The sequence below is a fragment of the Pinus tabuliformis genome, chromosome J (genome assembly GCF_031772625.1).
Source record: "Pinus tabuliformis cultivar Carrire ecotype Pingquan chromosome J, CPIR1, whole genome shotgun sequence".
Classification (NCBI taxonomy): Eukaryota; Viridiplantae; Streptophyta; class Pinopsida; order Pinales; family Pinaceae; genus Pinus; species Pinus tabuliformis.
This window is the reverse complement of record NC_142295.1, coordinates 1,113,931,014-1,113,941,016: the sequence shown is the minus strand read 5'-3', so window position 1 is coordinate 1,113,941,016 and position 10,003 is coordinate 1,113,931,014. Positions and strand designations below refer to the sequence as shown.

Sequence of the window (10,003 nt, the reverse complement as noted above, 5' to 3'; positions counted from 1 at the left end):
TCAACCAATCAGTGAATTATTTTGGATCTTAGGGTGCTGATTCTTGTCCTTTTACTAAATTGCACAAATTTGTATGTATTAAATCCATTTGGACTTGGTACAGAAGTTTGACCCATTGAATTTCTCAACCACTATTTGCTCCATATTTTAAAAAATAGTTACTGCAAAAATTATTACCTCATGCATTGGCTCCACTGCTTAAGGCTCTTGCGGTGAATCCCGCAGCTAGATTTCTCACAAATATGCACCAATATTGATAGGCAATGTTGTAGATTCCCTTAGGTTGTCTCCTTCCCACACACAACACTTACTGGCTAGGCATGCATTTACAACATGCGTTGTACCTAAATAATCTCCTTAATTCTGGAAGCAAGACGATTATCTGCTGGTACTAAATCTCCTCGCTCAGAGTTTCATGCCTCTACAAATTTAGGATGGCATCCACAGTCAAAGGGGCATCAAAATTTCCTTGAGCTTCTGGTGTGAAGCCTGTGATCTACACTAGTCAGCCTACTTGGAACAAGGCGAAAACATAAATGGCTTAACCCTCTGCTTCTGCTACGACCTGAATCTAGGTAGAATAACACTTTGCATGCTTCACAATTTTTCCACTGGTTGGTGTGAATTTTGAAGGCAAGCTTATCCCGTACGCTACTCTAAGAGGACACTACAGGAAGAAGTAAAAAAAATGCTTACACAAATCCTTGAGATCGTGGCTAATCGAACTCGTCAGAACATAGAAAATTGAACTCATCAAGCATTAACCATACTCCATATTCGTTGTCCACCTCACATGCTCCACAAGCATTAATCATACTCCATGCTCGCTGTTGACCTCACATGCTCCACAAAATTTTGGGTTTATTAGGACAAGGAATTACTAAGCACATGAGAGATGTATCTATGTAAAACCGTTGACTACTTAGTTGGATTCCTCCATTCCATAATCCCAATGTTTATTGACACACTTAGGATTATCCTCAGAGAAGCAATAGGTAATCAATGTTATCATGCTATCGAATATTATTTCCATGCCTTGGGCAATCGAATCCGACTTGAGTGCTTTCGTTAGAGTGATTTCTACTGACGCCTTGGCTCTCATCAGCAGGGATGAATGCCTCTGCAATTGGATGAAGATTTATTTATATATGTAACTTCCCATATGCCCGACTTTTGAATTACAATTGCCTACAACACCAAACGAATAATCTAAACTGCGGCAATGGCTTCTTCGCTTGCAGTTGGTATTAAAACTGAAATATTGGTGGACTTAAACTGTGGAAATTGGTAATTCATAGATGTTGCAAGTCTTAGCCCTTCAGGCCTTGTCTGAGGGAAACCCAACCGATGCAGTGTTTTGAGGAAATGTGGAAGGCCTCGCAACCAAGTTTACTAAACCACAACCCAAATGTTTAGCATTCCAAGAATCTAGTTTTGGCCATGCAATCATAGAAATTATGACAGATCTGGCGGTTGGGAGTTGGTGTACATGCACTTAGACTAGCTGTGTTGGTGTACATGCACCTAGATTAGCTCCAGTTAACTTATTGCTTGCATGTGGCACATGTACACCTTAACATAAGATAATGCACACTTAGCTTTAGTTAGCTTTAGTTATTGCATGTACAACTAAGCTTAACTTAGTTGCTTTTATGTATTTATTCTAAAAACTAATATTGTAGAATTCAATTTTCATTCTTTTCTCAATTCTTGCTCGCTTCCTTCCTTCTCTTGCAAGCTTGTTATTGTTTTGCAGATCTAGATCTATCTATGTATCTCAAAAATCTTACAAGGTATCAGAGCACAGGGATTTGTAATCAGTGCAAAAGCAATTTTATTTGCAGGTTCAGAAGATTGAAGCAACAACAAAGGATGGAGTCTAAATTGGAGTTTCCACAATCGGCAATTCTCACACCATATAATTATTTCGAATGGAAGCCAAAGATTCAACTTCATCTCAGAAGTAGAGGCTTATTTCAAATAACCATGGAAACGGAAGTTGAGCCAACATCGGTAATGGAGAAAACAAGATATTTCAATCGCATGGACAAGGCCTTCGGCATCCTATGTTTATCTATTTCTCCGGAACTGCTATTTCATGTTGAATCATGTTCAGCTCCAAATGAAGTATGGAAAATTTTGGAAGAATTGTTTGGAAAACAGGATGAAATGCTTAGAATGATAGACGATTCAATCGCAACCTATAGAAATCGTCGTGAAAGCTTTAGCTTAGAACCGGCCGTGTACGACGACGACGAACCTCTGGATTCGATTTCGAACTTGCGAGAGATTGAAAGGCAAACAAGCTTACAACCCGATGATGACCAAGAGTTCGAATTCAAGGGTTTCGTCATTGATCCTGAAATAAAAAGTGATCGAGTTGCCGCAAATGTACTGAAATTGAGAATAGCATTGCATCCTGAGGTCGAAGTCGTTGTGGCCACTGAAGCTTCGGAGAATTTTACAGTGCTGGTGCATGTTAAGGCTCCACCGGTCAACGAAGCTTCCAAGAAACAGAATTACGAAAACTGCGAGAGAAATACGGTTATAGATCCAGGTTGCCGTGTGCTGATAGATCTTGTTACGGTGCTCGATGTTAGCGGAAGCATGACGGGAATGCAGCCCGCTCTTGAAAAGGACCATGCGTTTCCCATGCATTTCATTCCTCTGATCGAAGCTTCAGAACATCTCCGAGAGCCTTTCGATCGTCTGTTACAGAACCTCTACTTCTCCAATTCGAATAGAATTGTAATCGTGCATGACCCGATTCTCGGGTGGGTTCAGACGGTGGCGACCAAATATGGAGCCCCTGCCTATGTTTTCAATTGCTTTAGTGACGATAACTCCACAATAAGCGAGAAGGGGATTGGAATTCCGGAATGCGTTGTATCACAAAAACGGTTGCAGCCTGAGAGAATTATTAGTTTCAAGTCCCGCCTGCGAGAAGAATGTCTACCACTCACGGCAGGACATCTTGTGAACAGCTTTCGAGGTCTAGAACCTCGATTCCTGAAGGACTTATAGGAAACATACAAATATCATTACGGTAAGAAACCTCTATGTGCCGTCGGTCCTCTTCTTCCTCAATCAATTTGGACGGCTAAGAAGGGTGATTCAGATGTTGGAGGTTGCTTGACATGGCTGGACAGCCAAGCTCTGGCTTCGGTCGTTTATGTTTCTTTTGGTACAACTTGTTCTCTTTCGCGTCAACAAATCTAGGAATTGGCTCGAGGGCTGGAGGCCAGCCAACAACCCTTCCTTTGGGTACTTAAGATTGCAGATGAAGCTCCTTCAACCGCGTTGGATTAAGCGCAGATGGACTGGATCAGGGAGCTGCTTCCGGAAGGGTACGAGGCCTGAATCGCAGGACGTGCCTTCCTGGCGAGAGACTGGGCACCTCAACTTGATGTGTTATCGCATGAGTCCATCGGAGCTTTCGTAACGCATTGCGGTTGGAATTCGACATTGGAGAGCATCAGCACGGGAGTCGGCTTTGCAAACTTACACCTCTTGATATTCAGATTTAGGGCCTCTCCTAAATCAATTTCAGCAAAAGTATTCACAAGAGGAGGTACATGGACTCCGCTTGTCTCCACAGGAATGTCTTCGTATGCATCGAAGTTTATACCCGTATTCACCTGGTCAAAGACGTCGTCAGCTTTCAAGTCTTTGGCGAAGGGGTTTACTTCATGTTCACGAGAGCCACCAGAACGAGCGTTGGAGGTAGTATTACCCCACCCACGTCCTCCCGATGCACCCCATGAGGGTTTTTCGCGCCAGACCGGCTTCTCATCCCATCCTAGAGACTTTTCAGATTTTTCACTTGGGGTGAAGGACACGACTGCCTAGCAGTTGTCTTTTCTCTACTTTTGCATTATATTTTGAGGGGGGTTTTCTTCCCACTGGGTTTTCCCTCTTTCCTCCTTTTTTATGCATTGTATATGGGTACCTAAAATGGCCGTGTTGTCGGGACTCATTCATTTTGCATCACACTCACCTAAGTTATGCTTAAGGGGGGTTGTTATAGACATTTTTGTGCCTTACAGCATGAAGAATGAAATTTCCATAATCTAAGGGATCCAAAGTCCCTAAACATGTTGTTCCTACCCCTAGAGGAACAAGGTCAGCAAACCACAGCACTGAATAACAGTTCTCCACCTGAAAACACTCAAAAACAAGGCAATTCTGGATCATGTCAACTGTTCCACTGAGCATCTGCGCTGAATGTCAAGAGCTCCACTATCTACCTGCGTTGAATGTCAACTGCAAAGAAGGCTACCTGCGCTGGGCGAGTTTGGACATGTGGCACAGTCATTCCTCAAGGTGTCAATGCCCAGGAAGCTTCCAAAATGACATTTGGATCAAGGAATTCGACTGGTGATGAGTAAGAGGGTCTAGATCTCCAAGTGGAAGCAAGAACCTCCAAGTGGACTCAAGAACTGAAGAATAACTGAAGTGAGAGAGGACACTAGTCAGCTTCATGCCAGCCTCAAGCTGACTCATCCTTTCTCCAAAACTCCTATATATAGAGCTCTCTCATGAGGTCTAGGGAGGCTGGAATCTTGTGAATGTAAGGAAGTGCTATTGGTTTGAGTTTAGAACTATTGGGTGATTTTCTTTGAAGGAGGTGAAGAGGAGATTTCTTTCTGCTGGGAAGTTGATGCTAGATTGGACCTCTTATGGTTGTATCACTTCCTGAACTTTACTTCTTCCATTAATAAAGCATTTGAGGTTCTTCTATATGCATGTGTCTCAATGATGTATTGTTATACTTGTGTATTTGATTTATTCTAATCCTTGAATCAATTATGAATGTATGCTTCTTGTAGTTTCCCTCTCTTGCCATTTTGCAGGATCTTGGTGTAGCTGGGCCAGTGAAAGAGCAAGGAGCTGGGAGCAAGCAGCAAGGAGAGAAGATTGGATCAACCATTAGCGAAAGACATCGGTTAGTGGATCTCTTTCTCTCCTATTTTACTTTCATAAAGAAGAAATCTTAGATAGCTTTGCTTCGATTGTTGCTGAGGTACTATCACCCTTAGAGTGGGATAGGGTCATTCCGTATTGGATACTTTTCCCAACAACAAATTGGCAACTCCGCTGGGGATCGTATCTTGTTGGTTGTTTGTGTTTTTTGCTATTCATTTCCTAAACACAGGGAGTACCGAATCGAACTGCATTTGGATCTTTCAAATGCAAAGTAGAGGGCAGCTACTCTAGCTTAGTTTCTGGGCATGTTTATGATTTGAAGAGCTGATCCACAAGGACTCTGAACAGCTCTTAGTGATAGCTTTTCATCCTCCTAATTACCCTTTAGTGTGTACTTGATTGATAGCTTTTGATTTGGCCAAAAAATGTGAAATTTTGAGCAATCTGTAACCCGGAAACCAAGAGAAACTAGAGTTTCTCTCTTCATTGCAGGCACTGTGAAGGCAGTCTGCATTTCATCGCAGGTCCCGAAGGGGCTACCTGCGCTGAATGTCAAACTGACAGTGTACTACCTGCGCTGAACCAGTTTTTCCTTGTGCAACTGGGGTTCCCTGCTGTTTATTGCCCAGTTTTCATCCTTGTTTTTGCAGCCTGTTATCAGTCAATGTACCTATCTGAAACCACCTTTCTTTGCCACTATTCCGCCTCGGTTGTATAAAGAAACTGTATTTGTTCTTTGTGTATTTCTTACATCATTTGCAGTTTCCCATAACGAAAGTGAACTAGTCTTGCTGTGGCCTCTTAGATCTAGACCTGTGATAAGTGTCGTTTTGATCTTAAGAGTTAGTTTGTTTGCTGTTCATAGCTGATTGAGCTTTTACTTTCGTCATATGGTTTGAATTTATGTATTTCTAGTGTTGAAACAAGTAAATCTTAAGGTGTCTTTTGGTTTTGGACAAAATCTTGTTTGCTTTCACTTGAAAACGAATTCAAAGTTATACAACAGCTTTCTTTTTGTAGTACATCAACATTAAGAAAGGGAAAAGAAATACCTGCATTGTGCATTTTGCATTTTGATAAGTTTGCATGTTTATTTAGGAAAAAGTGCATTAGTGTGTGCTCTATGATCTGTGTGAAAAGATGATGTCTTTCTTTTCCCTCAGTAGTTAAGATTTTCATAAGTCGAAAAGATTGAAAAAGCTTGCTTCTCATCTTAGACTGCATTTAGGAATTTGTATCATACATCTCGTGGTGAACCTTGAAAGGCAAACTTTAAAAAAGATCAACTTAAAATATATTGAATGAACCTAACAACGCTTTGAAACATAACGCAAACACATAGAGGTCTAAGTTAGAGACGTGTTCCGGCGTCGTTAAATGTAGTGACTGTCGATCTCGAAGAAGGTGGGTGATTCCTCCTGAGAGTCGGTGGCACTAATACGGACTTGTGCTCCCACGTACCGTCGCGTATATATTGGGAGACCCCTATAGGCATATATCTTTTATCCATAGGAAGCTGTGTCGGCCGCCCTACTGATCGCAATGCAGTGAACACAGCATTCACGAAGATCGACCACCCGTACCATAAAACGTATTCTATGGTTTTGCGAAAGGTTTGGCACACCCTCTGCCTAGATCTCCAGAGCAGTTTCTTTTGGCCTTTTTCAAACTCTATAACTGAAAAAGTCCATCCGAGAATTTGTCACTTCGGGCTCGTTAAAACATCGAAGGAGACTAGAGTCATCTTTAGCTTTTTCTCGACTCTTAAAAAGTGAAAAAGCAAGTTGTGTCTAAAAGCGTCTAATAAAATTCATTCAATTCGGAAAACACAAATTTCCGCTTTTAATATTTTGGTTGATCGAGTAATCCGCAATCGTGGAAGAAAGTCAATTGAAACCCCGTCGTTCGCGGAGGCTTACGAGTCAACCGTCTTTGTCTCTGGAATCGAAAACAGTACGGACAAAGCGGACTCGTTTAACCGGTTCAAAATCTCCTATAAAAGTTAGAACAAGTGTTCCAACTACATCTGAGGTTCCAGTTACTCCAAACATTTCTGGAAACCCTGCCTCTATAGAAGAAGTTCAACAGCCACAGAAGGACAGTAATACTGATCCTAGTCTGGGGGCAAATACTTGTATAACTGAACCAGTTCCATCAGTAACCGGTCCAGAGAGTTTTGTTCCTCAAACAACTGTCGTTGTCGAAACAACCACTTCTTCGGCACCAGAAATATTTTACGGACCTGACGGTCTTCCTCTTCCACCGAGTTTTATTGCAATAGAGGAAATTGCAGAGGATCCGCAAGCAAGTACTCCAACCCATTTTGGAGTCGGGGTGACTCTATTTCCTTCATCAGAAGTTAATCCACCACAAGTGGAGGTTCCTGTAGAATCGCTAGGCAATCTATTGGATAGACTTAAAATGTCTGAACAACCGTCATCATCTAGGACTGTGTCAAACGACACAGCGACAGCAGAAGCCCCTGCAGTCACTCCGACAATGTTTGCCGGCATACCAGTTGTCCCGACTAGCTCACAACAGCTAGAAGGAGTCCACCAAGGGACTATTTCGACAGTATGGTCTGTTCCAATTTGTTCATCCGGAGTAATACCCGGCAACTCTTATGTTGAGACTCGCCAAATTGATCCATTTGGAGGTCAATTTGGGCAATCCAGTCCCCAAGGACAATCAATCCCCTTGAGTGCCGGATTGCTACCGTATGGGGGGCAGTATGCCCTTTCATTACCCCCTCCGGGAGGGTACCCATACGTGAGTTCACAATAGTATTCAGGTTATACTGGAATTGCATCAAGTAGTTGGGTACCTATGCTACCTCAACAACCAAGGGTTGTATATTCTATGCAACAGTGTGTACCTATGACGAACATCCCAACCACACCGGCTATTGTAACAGTGTCACAAGTTCAAGCGATGCCTGTTGCATGTCAACCTCAGGTTGTAATGCAACAGCCCCTTGACCTTGGGTCACAACCACAATCGCCAACTGGTGGGGCGACACAGGTCCAAACGGGTACAATTACCCCACACCTCGGTCCAACGGTTAGCATAGCACAACAAAACATGGCTTCACAACCATGGTTAGTGCAATACCAACAACCACAATTCCAGCAGGTGTACCAAGGTTCTGAGCAGCAGATCTTTGCGAACAGTGGACAACCGTATATCCAAAACGGTCAAAACCAACCACTTTACAGTGGTCAAGTCCACCAACCGTATCAGTCATACCAACATCAATTACATTATGCTGGTATGCAAAGGCCCACTGCTCAAGCGATTCCATCGTACCCTGGTTATGCTTCGCCTAACCTGAATCAACAGTTACCATTCGTGGCAACTTTAGAGTTACCCGATTTACACCGGTTAACCAACGATCCGATTGCTTATGCCCATTGGTGGCCAGCGATTCCTCATAAACTTCCATCTGACATTCCTAAATTCAATGGAAATCCAGGTGAAGACCCATCGAATCACGTGATGACTTTTCATCTGTGGTGTTCGTCGAACACCCTAAACGACGATTCGATAAGGCTTCGCCTTTTTCAGAGGACATTAACAGGTCCAGCGGCTAAATGGTATATTAAATTACCTAGAGCTTCTTTCGACAATTTTAGTTCCCTAGCCACGACTTTCTTAACCCATTTTCAATTACCGATAAGGTATGAAACGGGAACAGAAATATTAACCAACTTCAAGCAGACAACTGCCACCCATATATCTGATCATATTCATGAGTGGCGTCGTCGTCGTAGGATGGTGAAAACATATGTTCCCGATCAGCTGTTAGCTGAATGGTTTATAAAGTCGTTACTTCCTGCTATAACGGAAGATGTGGCAAAGGGGGGAGTCGTAACAGAGGAGCAAGTTATCGCTCGTGCTCAGTATTTGGACTTAGTTTATACTCAGTCCAGCACGCTCTACGACAAAATACCTGATGCTCCTAGACCAGAATTTTCAATTCCTCCTCCTACTAAATCAAATAGTGACTCTCATGCCGGTGATGGTGTGATTGGCACAGCAAACGTGAAATCGATAAAGGCTTCGTCAAAGAAAGCCCGTAAGAATTCGGATCAAAATGCGAAAGAGGAAATTCTTGCTTCGGAAGTAAATGTTGTATCAGCAGATAAAGGCAAAGAAACCAATCAACCAGGAAGCAAGAAGAAGCAAAACAAAGGGAAGAAGAAGAAACAAGGCGAGTCATCTCCTGGAAAAATTCTTCAAACCCTCCTGGGCAAGGGAAACAAAATTATCCATGTCAAATATGTGATGATGAGGATCATTACACAAGGAATTGCCCATTCAAAGCTGAGTTGAAGAGGTTCTTTAAAAGTTCCCAAACTTCAGCTGTGTTGACTGATCCATTTCCCAACCCAGGTCAAAATCTGGTTGATAGTGGAAATTCCTCCCCGTCGCAAGTACTTATGTTGTCAGTTTCAAAACATCAGAATGATGCTTTGATTTCAACAAGGAACAAATATTACGGGAATCCTCAGCTGTCGAACGAAAAAGGTAAAGATCAACCAAGTAGTTCGACAATAACTTCGACAGAAGTTGTACCGCCCATCATTCATGAATTAACAATAAAACCGCCAAAGGGTGTAGTACACAAGTCGACATTTAATCCTCGCGCCAGAGCGGCGCAACATTATAACATAGTAGAAGATTTGGCACAATCGCCATCCGCTATGTCGACTCTTGAGGTACTACAAAATTGTCCATCCCAAAGGCAGGCTTTGTTATCGGCTATTGGTGGGGTTGATCCTAAGGATTCCAATCTTGTATCCTTTGATCACAAAGGATACGATCCTCAGTTACCAGCTCAACTAGCTTTCCTTATTCAAGTGAAAGCCCTCAACAAAACTGTTCACAGAACAATTATTGATGAGGGAGCATCAACATGTATTATGTCGATGAGTTGCTGGAAAACTTTAGGATCTCCAACCTTGTCGCGATCTTCGACGACATTAAAAGCTTTCGACGGAAGGACTTATACCCCGTACGGTATCCTTAATAACTTAAAAGTTGAACTGGGAGGAAAAACAGTAGAAATTGATGTTGA

At 42.5% G+C, this 10,003-nt stretch overlaps 1 pseudogene; it reads left to right on the top strand.

Annotated features, from left to right (window-relative positions):
* The first annotated feature begins 2,178 nt into the window (after positions 1 to 2,178).
* LOC149230970 (zeatin O-xylosyltransferase-like) lies at positions 2,179 to 3,849 on the top strand (annotated as a pseudogene).
* Positions 3,850 to 10,003: the final 6,154 nt, after the last annotated feature.